The sequence below is a fragment of the Rhinoderma darwinii genome, chromosome 11, assembly GCF_050947455.1.
Source record: "Rhinoderma darwinii isolate aRhiDar2 chromosome 11, aRhiDar2.hap1, whole genome shotgun sequence".
Taxonomy (NCBI): Eukaryota; Metazoa; Chordata; class Amphibia; order Anura; family Rhinodermatidae; genus Rhinoderma; species Rhinoderma darwinii.
The window spans coordinates 23,398,486-23,414,830 of NC_134697.1; the positions used below are offsets into that span (position 1 = coordinate 23,398,486).

At 39.6% G+C, this 16,345-nt stretch overlaps 1 protein-coding gene and 1 long non-coding RNA gene across 18 annotated transcripts in view; one reads left to right on the forward strand and one right to left on the reverse strand.

The window, feature by feature from the left end:
- Positions 1-16,345, reverse strand: part of EBF3 (EBF transcription factor 3) — a 132,551-nt gene that overhangs the window by 56,613 nt on the left and 59,593 nt on the right. The window lies entirely within an intron of this gene.
- On the forward strand, positions 8,956-11,711 carry LOC142663975 (uncharacterized). The gene is made up of 3 exons (XR_012851174.1): positions 8,956-9,042; positions 9,714-9,761; positions 11,428-11,711. It is a non-coding gene; the product is annotated as an uncharacterized LOC142663975 (long non-coding RNA).

Below are 16,345 nucleotides of genomic sequence, written 5' to 3' on the forward strand. Positions count from 1 at the left end.
TGAGCAATATTAAGACCAATAAAGGAGATATTAGCATAGCTAATTACAGCGCTGCAAAACCTGTAAAAGGGACCTCTGTGTATTGTAATGTGTGAAATAATTGGCTAAGGCCATTATCAATTACATAAGGAATGAATTTGGGATGTCAGAGAAAAGCTGATGAGATGCATTTTACTTGACACAGCTTCGGTCCCTCATGTTTTTATGTAACAAAAGGTCTTATCAGCTCTTTATCAAAAGCTGTAAGTTTACCAAGTGGCCAACTTGCTGATAGAATTATCTGGGAAGTAAGCGTTGGGCAATTAATACAAGTCATCCTCACTGCTTTACTGCTTAGTCTCATCTAACCTTAGCCACTAATCAGGGAATAACGATTTCCTTCCCTCCGGTACAAAGAATAATAACTGGTGTCTTTAGATGTGCAGCAAAGTGGCAGGAGGGCGCCAATGTGCATAGGTTTATTAGCTTTGGAATGTAAGGGGGAAAACTATCTAAAATAGTTAACATTTTCCGGCCATACACTGATCAGAATGAGTGTTGTTGGTCAAACAAATTAAATTCTGGAGTTTTCTAATACAGTCCAAACTTTAATGCAGTTCTATCATTGGTTATAATAGGCCACACCTTCTATAAAAACGTATCTACATAAAGCAAAGACCATATATACTGTACACAGCGTCGGACTGGGGTTCCTTGGGCCCACCAGAGGAGATGATTCTGAGGACCCGCCCTCCGTCTATATAGAACATCTACAGCTACACTTTTTATTTTATCATAGTCCTTGTTGTTATCATTGTACACATATGACATATCATCAATAAGGCCTAATAGGTAATTTGTGAATCCTTCCAAAAGAAAATAGACCCTAGTAGCAGGTTATTGGCTCCAAAGTCACCTCCAAATGGGGTTGTCTTCTGCTGGACTTTTAGGGCCCATTATTGTGTTAGAGCCTGGACCCACCGGAGGATCCTCTTGTTCTCTGGTGGGCCAGTCCAACCCTGACTGTACATCCAACATACACATGTAAGGTAGGATATTCGGCAAAGGCACCTTCATAAATGGAAGAGCCCAACAAATACATCTATCAACCTTCTGATAACCAAGGTATAAACTATTCCATAAAATTTAAAGAATCGGCTATGGGGTGATTTGAATTGACGTCTATGAGAATAATCTACAGTAGAAACTAATGATATCAAAGAGGTGCTTTCTGTAAAATAATAAGCTACATCTTTATATACCTGTTTCCATATGTTACAAGTGTCTTTCTGAGCTACCAAGAGTAAAATATATCTAAACACCATATTAAGAGCATCGATGTCGTACTGCAGAAGCCATCTATGGATTAATATGGAAGCCAATACAACTATACAAATAATCCCCAGTGGTTTATCCCTACAAGATCAACACAATCCTCAGAGCCTTTCAAGTACTGGATGTGGTGAGCATTGTAAATAACAATGATATTAAAAGATAAGGGCCCACTTATTATTAGTAGTCTGAACTATGACCTAAGGAGTGTGCTATGTATATGAATGCTCCATTGTGGAATGAGTCGTAAAATATCATATTACTGGTCAGATAATAACACGGGATATGTTCACCAGTTATAATACAATTCTAACAAGAAATAAAAACAATATTATCCTATGTAGATATAAAGTGATTGCTGCTGTCGACTGTGGTATAGTAAAATAATATATAAACCAATCAATGGGCTAATAAATATATTGGGAATAAGCCAATAAAAGGGGTTGTATGAGATTAGACTTTGTTTTCCAGAAGCAGCATCTGTTGAATGCAGCTCAACCCTGTTCAAGTGCATGGGGCTGAACTGCAATACCAGACACAGCCTGTGGATAAGAGTGGCGCTGTTTTTGCAAAGAGCATGTTCCAAATGGATAAGAAATGCATGCATGCAGAATTCCTTGTGTAGTTGATCCTATTTATTGATGTGAAATAAGTTTTTAATGGAATTCATTTAACACAGGTAAGGTGGAAGAATGTAAGAAGAGTATTTTGGAGGTCACTGTTGGATACATGACCTATGCAAAGGCACCCAAGGCATTAGTATGAATAAAAAAAATATTATTTTTTCTTTTGCAATGAGGGGTTAATTGAAGTCTTTAAAGCATTTTCCAGTGATTGAGGAGGGAGTGAGCACTCTCCTGCTTCCAAGCAGTCTCTCCTAATTACTGGGAAGTCATTGAGAGCAGTGGCCACAGCTGTGTAGTGTGTGTGAGTCAGGCTATCAGTCGCTCCGAGTATTGATTACTGAGCAATTCTAGCTGATCAGGTCCTGGAGCTTCAGAGACAATGCGCTTTCCTCAGAAAACCTGTAATGAGCAGTTCCTATACAAGACTACATACTGCTGACACCAGATCTCTGCACCAAGATAGTACACAGGTCAATACATATTGGATTTCCAAAATGCTAGGGTCTTAATGTCAGGCCCTCTTTTTTTTTTTTTTCCTATGTCTGCCATTAGCTATTACTGGGTTCAAGTGCTTTAAAACGGTGGGGGATGGGGGCAATCTCCTCCATTAGTCTGATTTATACTTCAAATATGCCATGACAAATTGCTTTAACACCAGACTTATTAAATTCTTGTACATTTCGAGTTATGGGCCTCATATACTTGTAACATATGCATGACGTCATAATGGAAAGTGCATGGTGTAAGGGTATTGAATTTTACAGCTGTAACCAGATGTCCTTTGTAAGCGCTTTCTTTCAATCTCTCTGTTACAAAAGCTAAAAAAGACCCTAAAAGAAAAAAAATCAGTATAAAGGGGATAGAAGACAAGAGCACCACGCGTTTCATGATCTGCCACCGTAAAATAGTAGGATTTAAAATTTACCCATCCCAGCGGAACTCATCATAACCAGCATGTAAATGCGGACGGAGAAGGATTTGAACATATACATGGCTTGACTTGCAGTTCAACAATTACTGGCCTTTGTCTATGGTTCCTGCTCTACTGTAGCAGATTTTGTCTCCGAAGGACTGAAGCTATTTTACTTTCCTCCGCTGTAGTAACCACACCGCATTAACAATATTTGTACTACAATCACCAAGGGACCTACTTCCCAGATTCTATCACTTCTTTATCTCCTGACAAATACCTCACTATTGAACATTATTAGGTTTGGAAAATTAACCCTGTGCCGGCCACGGCTCTCCAACCAAGCAGCGGGCCGGTACAGGCCGTTATCACTATATCCCCCCTGTTCCTTTTTCCCTTGTTATAATGGTTTCCTCTCCCCTCCTCCTCTCTTTTCATCACCGTTTCAGCAGCTGCTGTCAAGGGGCATTTATAGATACCATGATCTTGTACTTTTGCAATGATTCTCATTACAACAATACCAAAGAGATCTGATGGGATTTAATAACTTTTTTGACCTGGTTCAATATACAGTATTGCTTGGTGCACTGGCAGCGGTCACAGTTTTCTGCATAGCGCCACCATTTGTGGACTGTGGGGGCTATTAATTATTAAGCTTAAGGATAGGCTCACAGGTCGAGGTCAGTTTTTTGTTTTTTTGGCAACAACTGTACCATAAAACTCATTTTGACCGCAGAGTGTGAACACAGCCTTATAGCCAATCCATTTAGCCATTGAGTCATATCCGCTTTTTGGAAATCTGGGTTCTAAACAATATGGCTGCCATTACAACTTGTAGGGGGGATAGCACACAGATTTCCTAGACTCCTAAGGGTGAGAAAAGCGGAGCGGCAGCTGCAGGCAGTCAAAACCATGCTGTATTGGTGGCGAATGGCCACATAAGATAGCCGGTAAAACTGTGGTATTGCCGTAATAATTGTGCGCCCATTCGCCAGTGCATGTGGACATGGTTTGGGTCGCCTGCGGCTGCCGCGCCGTATGTTCACACACTGAATGATAAATCTTCCTTGTTATACATTGACCAATCTTCGGCGTCTGTATAAGAGGATAATTAGGCAGAATTGGGAAAAATTTATCTAAACCACTGCGTGAGCAGCCATGTTGGTTGCCAGAAAGAAAAACCAATTTAAGATATAAAAGAAAAAAAATGGTAAAGTTGCTTTTATCTGTCAATTCGCCACTTCTGTTCACAGTATCCGTTCCTGCTATTCCATGATGGTTTTGATAAGGTTATCTCTTAAAACGAAGTCAACTGCACATGAGAAAAAAGAACGTGAAGTGAACAATATTTACACAAGGGTTCCTCTTTCAAGGGCCAATATTTTTCTTCTCCCCCCCCCCACCCATACGCTCTCTCTTTACCTATTTCTTGATTTCTAATGGGTAGTGCAGAACTGACATTATTTCCCCAGCAGATCACTCGCCCTGTCAATCAGTCTGTATTTTGTCTTTCACTGTGGGCTCATTAAAACCTCTTTCTCACTCCCTCTGGACTCTGCTCTATTTGCCAGCTCTGATCACGGAGTTCCTTCTTTAAGAAAAATGCCAGCATCACTTGCCTCACTTCAAATGCCGCCCTAGTAACTTGTTGCCAGCTCCAGGGGAGAAGGGAGAGGTTTTTTTTTTCTTCCCTTTTTTACAGGCTATGGAGAGATTAGGGAGATTATACATTGACTGCTAAGTAGCAATGGTGTAAAAATGCATGACCCACCACGCTTGGAGGACAACGTAGTTAGAGTAAATATTGCTAAAACCATGATTATCAAAATCTGACTTTGCTTCGGCAATCATTAAAATGACCGGGTGTTGCTCATGATACTCATGGTATATGAGAGCCCAAAGAATATGCAAGGTACACGAGCCCGTCATCCAATGTATAACAAGTATTTATGAGGACAGGGTGGGACAGGCTCCCAGAGGATCCTCCAGAGGGTCCAGGTTTTCGAATGTTTATGGGTCCCAGCCACAACAGGGCCCCGTGCGTCCCATTGCTGCTTCTATGCTGAATAAATTGCTAGGTATGCCCCTACTGTGATCCATATGACAATGTGAATATGGAGGTTTTACATGGATAAAGGGTTTGCCTCTGTCTTTAAGATGCACTGGAAATTGTAGTAGTTTTTGCCAAGCTTGATGGTATCTGCACCATCTCTATGCTGATGTTGGGTGATCTGGCACTTGCTCTTCCTCTCTTCTGCTTTATCTAGGATTACTGACATTACTAAATGTATACAACCCCATGTAGAATATGTATGTGGCCAACCTAAGCGTCCCCCATGGGGAGACCAAGAGTGATCTGAGCCACTGCCCACTTCCAGCTACTATATCCATGATATACCTAAAAAGAGGACCTGTCACCTCCACTGACGCGTATTTTAGTACATACTTCTAGAATATCTTTTTCTTAGAACTCTACGTTGTACCGTTCCTCCGTTATTCTCCTAGAAATGTTTGAATAAATCGACAACTGGGTGTGACCAGTTGGGGGTGTGTCCCTACACAGACTGACACTGTCCAATTAATGCCGACAGTGCCAGGCTGTATGGTGACACACCCCTTTGACAAGGGGAATGGTAACGCCTAGTTGTCAATTTATTCATCAATTTGTAAGAGGAATAACAGAGGAACAGCACAATGTAGAGTTCTAAGAAAAGTATTTACTAGAAGAGACAAGTCAAGAAAGCTGATAGGTAATCTTTGAGGAGTACTTTTAGGAGAGTTCTAACTCAATCCTGGGGTCTTCTAGCCATGGGCCCTCAGACACTGATCTAATGCCCAAGTGGTAGTCCACCAACTGTCCCTCCTGCTCACCAAGCCCCAGAGCAGCCAGCGTCGCTGCCTTTATATTAAATACGCCCATGATTTACATTTTATATCAGTATATATAATAATGCTTATATAAAAATATTTTGTAGGCTTTTAATTTATCCTTTTAGGTTTAAGTAAACAAAAAAAAAGTCATACTCAAAATGCTGAGGTCTTTACAAGTAAGCTTGCGTGTGCTAGCGAGGTATTAATGCTTCCAACATGCCACTAACCGGCTCTGGATCCTTTTGGATCCTGATTAAAAACGTATTAAAACATTATAAATGATTAATGTGAATGCAGCGCTCAGTGGCAATTATTAGTTTTAATGCAGGTAATGCAGCTTAATGAGAGGGGCACATGTGTGCAAAGCTTTAACTTCATTACTCCTGAATGTCAACAAATACAAGAAAAATGTGCGTCCCGTCTATCCATGACTTAATACTGCGCTGAGTTCAGCTCTCGGCTTCCCCCCTCGCTGATGATGAGCCAAGGGCCATAAATTAATCCTTTCTCTCAGCTTCATACCAGACCGAGGTGTTAAACTTGTAATAAACTTCTTTTTCTAAACCACATGTGGAAAACTACAACATTAAATTATATTCAGAAAAAAATATATATATTTATTACCGTTACTAAAATGTCACACAAGTACAAATATTCATTCCAAAAAAAACAAAACGTTTTGCCTTTTTTGAATCAATGCTATTTTGGAAACTTTTTTTTTTTTTACAAAATAGCTGAATCATTATTCAGAAAGGGGAAACAAACCGTCATTGTACCCCCTGAGCTGCTTCAAATATTTTTACACGGATGACGCTCTAACATTTGGATCTGAATAACATAATGAGGAAATACCAGTCAGCGCCTCTCTAAATTGGTGAGTTGGAAGATAAGCACATGTTGGAAGGGCAGAATTCTGTGAATAGCAGCATTTAGGAAACTGTAGATGGAGAATCAGGGATATCAGGCCAGGCCGAAACGCGGCGTGCACACATACTGCATTGCAAAAACAGTATCTTCTAAATTCTAGGTTCTCAACATATGGCATGTGTACAACTGGGGGTATATGCCAAGTCTCTACGGCAGTGCTTCCCAACTAGGGTTCATTAGTGCCTGGTTATGGGTTCCCCAGAAGATAGCAACAGAAAGAGAGGCTTCCTTTACAGTAGGGATGTAATAATTGTAGGGGTTCCACATGGGGGGACAATTTTGTCAGGGATTTGCCATTTTTTTATGCTGTGCTATTATTGTTCAGTCCAATGTATGATCATAGCCTTTGGGTATTTATTTCTAAATAGTTTGATAAATGCCGCTTTGGGGGTCTAACTATAGGGGGTGCAGAGGTTGCTATTCCACACCGTCCCTAATTATTGATGTTGCCTGATAGCCCTTTTACCATGTAGGAGGACATCAAAACTATATATAGCTCATGATGGTTGGGGGACCCTATTACAGAAATGCTCTACACATATAGATGATCTTCAATGATAAGGCATTTGCTATGGGCTCACAACAGGGGTGTCTAATTAGTTGGACAACTGGACTGCACCCAAGGGCTTAGGGTTCAGAGGGGCGATAGGCCCACTTTCAAACCATGCAGGAAGAAGGGTGAAGCAGTGGACCCCAACATAAAAACGGTCAGTGAAGGCGATTACTTAACCAATGAAGTAACCAAACTGCTAATTGGCTGTATCTAACAGTAAGTGACGTCATCACAGTGATGTCACTAAACCCAACCCATGGACCTATGGCAGTATAAAATGGCTTACACATTTCTTTCCCATTTTTCCCCCTCTTCTTGCTTTTGACAAGTAGCTCAATTCACCCTGATCTATATTGTCCGTTGAAGAGTATTTCAAGACTATTTGCATCATTTTATGCCTAATGTATAATATATAGCACTAAAGTGGGCTCATGTTCTGTCTTGTTACCAGGCATGAAGAAGTACGGGCAATGAAGACACATTAGTCCTTTCAAGCACAGCGACTATAATGCAAGCAAGAAAGGTTGCTACTTGGAGTTAAGAGGTAACCTTTCTGCCTCACTAAGACAATGGAGGAGTAAAGAAAAATGTCAAATCAAGAGAAGGTGGATTTAGAGATGAGGCAGCCGAGAATGACGCCGGTGCCATATTTTGTGAAATAATGCTGTTGGCAGGAGAGATCCCTGTTTCTGATTCATCTGAGGCCGTATGGCAAAGCTTTGTCAGTCTGTGCAAGATATAAATAATTCAGGGTGAGAGATGGCAATTACAGGGCCCTGCACAACCAAAATGAATATTTTATGAAGACTAAAACTGCCTTGGAATGAATCATACACATGGAATCACACACACACACACACACACACACACACACACACACACACACACACACACACACACACACACACACACACACAGGTATACACACATACACATAGCCAGCACTTTACATGTCAACACAAAGGATACGAAAAAAAACACATTTACTATATTCTCTTATAATGTCTCTCTATCGACTCCATGTATACAGCATGTAAGTTCCAAGTCAGAAGAAAAGGCAATGTTTATATAAAGAAAACACCTAGTTTACATTAGTGTTTTTGTTTGTTTTGTTTTTTTTAACCCGTTTTATTAGAAAACACAAAAACATATACAAATGGATCCATCAACAGACCCCATTAATCCAGTGGGATTCAGAGTTCATTGCTGTTGACTTTAATAAGGAAATCTTCCCATTGGTTTTAATGGGTTACATATACCAAAAAATGTTGGACTCAGAGGAATCTTTTTGAGAACTAGCTGATGTAATTTTGTCATCAGTTGTTCAAGTGTGAACCGAGACTTTATTTTATATCCCTCTTCCATAGACCATGACATTTGTAGGTCTTGGTTGAGGATAATCAAAATGTAGTTGTTTGGTTATTTGTAAGCTGTCTAGAAATATTACGGCCTAGTGCGCTGTCTTGTGACGAGAACATTTCATGTCAGGAGTAAACAAGCCGGTCCACACTACAGCTCATAACAAGGCGGCTTTTATGTCCTACATCTCCAGCAAAATGCCCGTTGCCGAATACAGATACAAATAATATCATTGTTCCGTAAAGCTGCAGAAGTAAAAGAAACCTTGTTGAATGGGCATTGTGTTTGCGCAGTTAGTGATACCTGGGCCTATTGTGAGGAAGAAGCAGGTCAGGTCTATGACATCACCAGGAGCACAAGACGCCCTCTGTGCAGAGCTCCAGTCAACATTTTCCCATCGGTGGGAAAGCGGGCACCGTGCACCTCCAACTAGTTCTTACTTAAATCCAACTCGAAAGCATTGTTTACGAAAACAAGACTATTAGGTATATTAATAATTTGATAAATAGAGAACGCCTTAAATTATTCATGAGGAACATTTGGCGAGAGTAAAATTACATGCATGGAGCAGGATTATAAACCTGCTAATTATGAATTAAGCATGCAAGAAGAACTGCTAACCTTGAAATTAAAATATTTTATGATTCCGCAATTACAAAAAGGTAGAGTTTTTCCAAAAAAATTATTATTTTTTTTAAAGCTCCTGTGTGAAAACAAAAAGGAGCTTTGTACGTTCACAGCTGGCACGTTGTATACCAGAAAAGTGACAGCACTAAAAACTGTAGACGGGGAATGTGTTTGCCGAGCGGGCTCCTACAGCTGATAGATATTACAAAGCGCAATGACACTAGTCGTTTTGGCAAAGCCTTGTATGAAAGAAGCTGATCTACAAATAAGTAGCAACCGCACATACAAGTCATGTCAGCATCCTCAAACACAAGAGCCTGGCTTCATGGGGAGAACACAGGCATATCAACTCCATTTGTGTCAAAACACTGACACAGTCACAAACCAGACTCTTGTATTCTCGTGTTAACCTGTTTGGCAGCCAAATCATCCCATATAGCAGCAACAAGACGTTTAATATTCGCCTTTGAGGATCTACTGTCAACGACTCATTCATTCATGATTTTTTTTTTTCCTTTTTTGCTTCTAGTGCCTGGGAATTATTGCTGTATGATTAGTGAGAACAGAATACAATTAGGTAATTCAATCTCTTTCCACAAGAGGGCTGCTTTATCATAGGACTCTCCGGCAGAAGAGGGAGAATAAAGTTTACACTTTACCGACTTATAAAATATTGCTGCGACATCTGGAGATTATAGGTAGACTTAAAGGGGTTGTCCAGTTTACTATACCCATTTTTATATACCCTAACCTCATCTCTGGGCCAGAATAAAGAGCAGCTATAAAGAGTGTCTGTTGATCTGGAAGATCTGTCATATCCTGCCTTACACAGAGAACCCACTGGAGTGAATGGACAATGTGTCATGCTTAATTTCACCTGTGGTGGCACTGCAGGGAAACTGATCACTTACTGCCAGGACTCCCCACAGATCACAGCTGATCGCTGGGGGTCCTAGCAGGGGGACACTTTCTGATCAGCTTATTGTCTAGGGACCTTTTTAATAAGTAGGGCTTGTCCAAAGGGGATAACCCCTTTAAATAGTCCTAGGATCGAGGAATGGGCTACATCATAGTCAACTGCCGGCAGCCTTGATAGAATAGAATGAAGATGGACGAATCAGTGCATTTATTAATTGTATTTGTCAAGGGTCGCCAACCTGTGGCATCTGCTGGACATGTGGCTCCACAAAGCCAAGTAAGCCAGAAGATGCCATGGTCTCCACTACATTGACCATGGAAACTTCAACTCCGAGGAGAGGATTATGCTTTCTGTACATTTTAGTCAATTACGCAAAACAAACTTAAAAATACATAATTTCTGAATGAGTCACACTTTCCAGGGCCAGGAAGTGAGAAGGAAGGCATTAGCACTAAAAGCAAATGTGCTGCGGTCAATATAAAAGCTCCACACAAGTCATTGTGTCTGTAGGGCCATGCATTACCATTAAGACCCAAAGTGCAAAGTCATCACGTCCTATAACTTAAAGATGGCCATAAGGCTTGCTCACGCACGGTATGTGTCATGCAGATACAATGAATTTCCTTCCATGTATGCTCAATGTGGCTCCCATATGGTACACAACAGGAAACACATGGAGCCAATGGACTTCCTGTACCAAAAAAAGTCTTAGACAAAATTGCCCTTGACCTTGGACCATAACAACCAAACAAAATCCAGTTCTACATTTTTTACATTTTCTAAACTGGGCTGGAAAAATGAAGCATGTATTCTGTGTATCTATCTCTATTATAGGCAACAAGGACACTATAGTCTTCATTTTGGAATGATGGAAAGGACGGTTTTAGGGGTGGAAAACTGGGCTCTCATTTCTCAGTGCCCCTTGAGGACTGGACCTGAGAGTGGAGCGGTATAGCATTCCACTTTAGATGGCAGGATTGTGTGGCCAATATATTGCAGTATCACATGGGTAACTGGGCACTATAGTCGATGCTGTATGTCGGCATTATTTGGACACGGAATGGTTGACTTGTGTGTGCACGGTGTGGAGGTTTTTTTAATTAATTTTTTTATTTTTTGGGATGGGTTACTAGAGATTGTAGATGGTGGGACGCTCGTTCTCAATACACTATTGAAACCGATATTAAGTGTGAATGTGTCATCAGATATACAAGCAGGTTATATAATTATTATTATAAGTCTGATATATAGAAATATTATCACACTACAAGGGTAACAATATTTCTAATCTGCATTTTTTTTTTTCCTTCTTATTGTGGCACAGCCTTCATTTTCCCTAGAGGAAGGAGTCCTGTTAATTGCCCACGTAACACAGAGAACAGCCTAGGTCGCGCTTTAATACATGAACATTTATCCCGGCTCCGAGGCACAGCTGCAGGTCAGGATTCCAACCAATCCCAACAAGATCACCGGGAAACAAGATAATGAAAATGTTCTCATGTATAAACCCCTCATCACAATGCTGGCGGTGCCGTGTAATAATGCTGATATGGATATTACAGACTGAAATTAATACATATATATGGACACGTTCAACATCTCGGAGCTAGAAATGTGGAGATATGTACAGATGTAGCAGAGCTACGTCTGCCATGTGTTGTTTACTTAGCTAAACATACTACATTTCCTTGAATCAATCATGATATTAATCTTGCAATCCAGCGCTAAATAGTTAAAAGACAAATTCAGCTCTGCTACATCTGTAGTATGTCATCAAAACATTGTTGTTGACATACAACTGTGCAGGTCCCAGTTTTGGATGATGAGCAGAAATTGCATCATCACTTAATGCTCTAAACCCCAGTTACATCTTGAGAAGACTGGTATCTCAGCGGATCTCTTGGCATTCTATGTATTCCACTTGTATATCGGTTCTTCTGTTGTTGCTTGGCAACCTATACACTTACAAGTTTAAGGAAATCATGAGGTTTTGTCTCGACTTCATCTGATGCTGCAAGCTATTCCACCCTATTATCGAAAAATAGAAGATATGTCTACATATATATTTATACAAATGTAGCAGAGTTGTGTTTGTCATTTAATTCTATGGAGCTGATTGTCTATTCATTATGCTAACCAAATAGGTTTACTTGTACGCTTATGGCAAGGTAAAAATTGTGTCATGACAAACTCTGCTCTACTATATCTGTATGTATAGCTCTATATGGAATTCCGAAAGTTATTTTGGTTAAAGAGGCTCCGTCACCACATTATAAGTGGCCTATATTGTACATGATGTGATCGGCGATGTAATGTGGATTACACCAGTGTTTTTTATTTAGAAAAACAATCATTTTTGCCGGAGTTATGACCTATTTTAGCTGTATGCTAATGAGTTTCTCAATGGACAACTGGGCGTGTTTTACTTTTTGGCCAAGTGGGCGTTGTACAGAGGAGTGTATGACGCTGACCAATCAGTGACCAATCAGCGTCATACACTTCTCTCCATTCATTTACACAGCACATAGCAATATAGCTATATCGCTATTTGCAGCCACATAGACACACACTATAACGTTACTGCAGAGTCCTGACAATGAATATACATTACCTCCAGTCAGGACGTGATGTCTATTCAGAATCCTGACACTTCTGTAGCGTCTCTGTGATATTTACAGCAAGGCAAACGTAATCTCGTTTGAAATGATAGTTTACAGCATAATCTCGCGAGATTATGCTTGCTGTAGTGTCGGGATTGTGTTAGCGAAGTGTCAGGATTCTGAATAGACATCACATCCTGGCTGGAGGTAATGTATATTCACTGTCAGGACACTGAAGTAACGCTAGTGTGTGTGTATGTGCCTGCACATAGTGATATAGCTATATCGCTATCTGCAGTGTAAATGAATGGAGAGAAGTGTATGACGCTGATTGGTCACTGATTGGTCAGCGTCATACACTTCTCTCCACAACGCCCACTTGGCCAAAAAGTAAAACACGCCCAATTGTCCATTAAGAAACTCATTAGCATAAAGCTAATATAGGTCATAACTAAGTAAAAAATGATTGTTTTTCTAAATAAAAAACCACTGCTGTAATCTACATTTCAGCGCCGATCACATCATGTACAATATAGGCCACTTATAATGTCGTGACAGAGCCTCAGCATGTTCTATAGTCTTTTGACTTCTATAAATGACCATAGTTTAAGCAAAATAATCATGCGGACATTTCTGAAAAAAAAAAAAAAGGAATACAAAAAAAACCTTAAATAAAGCAACTAAATAGTAAATGGTCACTGCAGGTCATATCATCTTTTCACATAGACAGTATAAACATAGCACATATAAAAAGTGGACGGGTTGCATACATAGAAGAAAATGGTCCCCATATAAAATATTAAAATGGGACCCCCTTAAGTGCTGGTTAACACCCCTAACCATTAGGGACAGGAGGTCTTGGTGCTTGCTTTCTTTCCATGATCCTCAAGTTAATTCCCTAAACCCTTGCTTGTAGGACCTCCGGAGAGGGGATCACTACGCAGGTTCTCACCATGGATGCAGCCAACCAGGTCTGGGCCCCCCTCTCCAGGGGTCCCATAGCAGCCGCATTGTCTTCCTCTATGTCATATAGCAACTACGTTTTTATTTGTATTTTTATATATACAGTATATATATATATATATATATATATATATATATATATATATATATATACATGGTATACCATTATTCTTTATGGTGCTTCTAATCTATGCATGAAGACATGTAGTATTGGAGCCTGTAGGGATTTTCTTTTGATCCCGCCACAGGGATCTACCATCGATGAAAACCATCCCAGCCTAACAATATCTAAATTGCCTTCAAAATCTAGTCTAAATGTTTGCAATATATTTAGCAAACCGAAACTAGGCCAACACTTAGTCGAAAGTCTTTGTTGTAAATTGCAATTTTATAACTTCACGTCTGTGATATATTCCGCCTAAGCTCGATTGACACTTTTCTATTGGCCTCCAAAGACAAAATAGCAGATATTTTCCACGAGTCACCAGAGAACTCTCAATTTGTTGTGAATAGGCGGCTCTTGTGCCATCCTCAATCTGCATGGAAGAAGATTAAACATTCAATTTGTTACTTGATAAGCCACAAGGTTCACCACTTACCATACAAATGGAAAACATTACAGTCATTCCTCAACTTGCTTTCCTGAGCATTTTATTATTTGGGATATTTACTTGGAGGAAATGATGATGCATGTCATATTTATCTTCATGAAAAATGAGCGTCTAAATGGAAATCACCTTTTGAATGTATCGGCCTATGTGTAATACTAATATGCTTCATGAACTATAAAATTTAGTCACAGTCTATGGATATATTATAGGAACGACTTTAATACTCTCACATCAAGCAAATTTTCCCCGTGTTAAGCGAATACTCAAAGACCTGATTTCAGTTTGATAATCATTACACTTACGCGCTGGTACAAGTCAGTGCTTGTAGATTTATGTTCATCCTCAGATCTTTTGCATTAATCTGCCTCTGAATAAGCTATTTGCACTTCCTCAGTGCATGCAGGAAATTGAAATAAGGTGCAAATTTGTAGGTCTTAAATCTGAACAAGTACAGACATATATTTTCACCTGGTACCACTCATTTGTTTCCAGTAAATATAAAGGACAGTTTTATCCATTCCTCTCTTCCCACGTGAGGTTTGTCAGGATATTGTCATATTTCTATGTTTCCCTGGTAATATTTCTCATTTATAAAGGAACCTTGATCTATAACCAAAAATATTTATCTATGTGATTTCCAGAAGAAGATATTGTTCTACTGGCGACAAATGAAGATCCGTAAAAATTCAAAATACCCAAGTCATCCAAAAACAAGACTTAGATCATTAGCCCCTGGCTGACCAGATGTTGCATCATTGCTCCGTCTAGTAATCAGTGTTCAGACCAGCATGATGCTAAATCACTGCTCTGATGATCCTTGTCTTCACAACACAAGGCAGAATGAGAAAGGATGGCAAGAAAGTCCACAACAATACGACCTGCTTGTTTAATGGCTGGCTGATTGGGTCAGGACGTCAACCAAGACAATATCCAAGACAGCTTACAAAGAAGTGGCGCATAATCTACTAAAGAGTTAATTCTTCTGTATCGATATACCAGGGTACAGGATCGTGAATAAGGTGGCACCAAGGCACAACCAAGAATCATAGAGAACATAGGTGCCATCAACCATCTAGCTCAACCTGATGCCCATCTGAGTTCTACACCCAGATCTGGTTTAGAGTTCTTTACTACATCAAAGAAATCCTAATACTCAGTCTACATGTTGAAAACAGTATTTCACATATATGCTGAGCTATTTCCCATAGTTAGAAGGTCAGCTCAGGACTCAACACTCACTAGAGTCCTTGAACCTTTACCCTGGAATGGAAACTGAGACCCTAGTTTGATGGTAGGTCAACATAATATCTGCACTATTATATCCAATGCCATCTACTACATAATTTACCAGAGAGTGTCTGGGAGTGCAGATTACCATGATAAAGTGCTTGGTACCATTTATTTTCCAGGCCACCCAACCAAAGTTCCTACTACACTGGACTCAACGTAGATTCTCTCTCAAGATCCAAAAACATTACTCTACATTTTTGTGATTTTCTCCGCGATCTTTTTTTATTATTTTTGTTTTACGATCGAAAATATGAAATGATCCATATTTAATAATTATTTGGGTAAAATACTTACATTTTAAGCGATAACCTAACTTTACATTTTGGAGGTAATGCAAATGAAGTAATTAACTTAAACCGCTGTAAATAATTTATTGTTAAAAACCTTTTGAAATATGGTTATATAATATATTTAGGTCAATTCATGGCAAATAGTTCCAAGAATTCAGCCAAAAGATCATTTCTATAAATATGTCAGCTGGCTAGTTTTTGTTCTGTTTTATCATGGCATGTGCACATTTCACAACATGCTCTGGTTTGCCAAGACAACAAAAGCACTTCAGAATATAGAAGCATTCCAGCTGTTCTTTTTTTATTTTAACATGGCATATCATCTCCAAATGTAATCCTCTAGACCGAAAAAGGAATGCAACTAGTGAAACTGTAAAAATTATGATTATGTTATATATGGAGCCTACAACATGTTACAGAAGGTGGTATCTAGAAATACAAAGTCTTTGGAACTTTCAGTTCAGAGGTGGATACTCACATAGGGATTG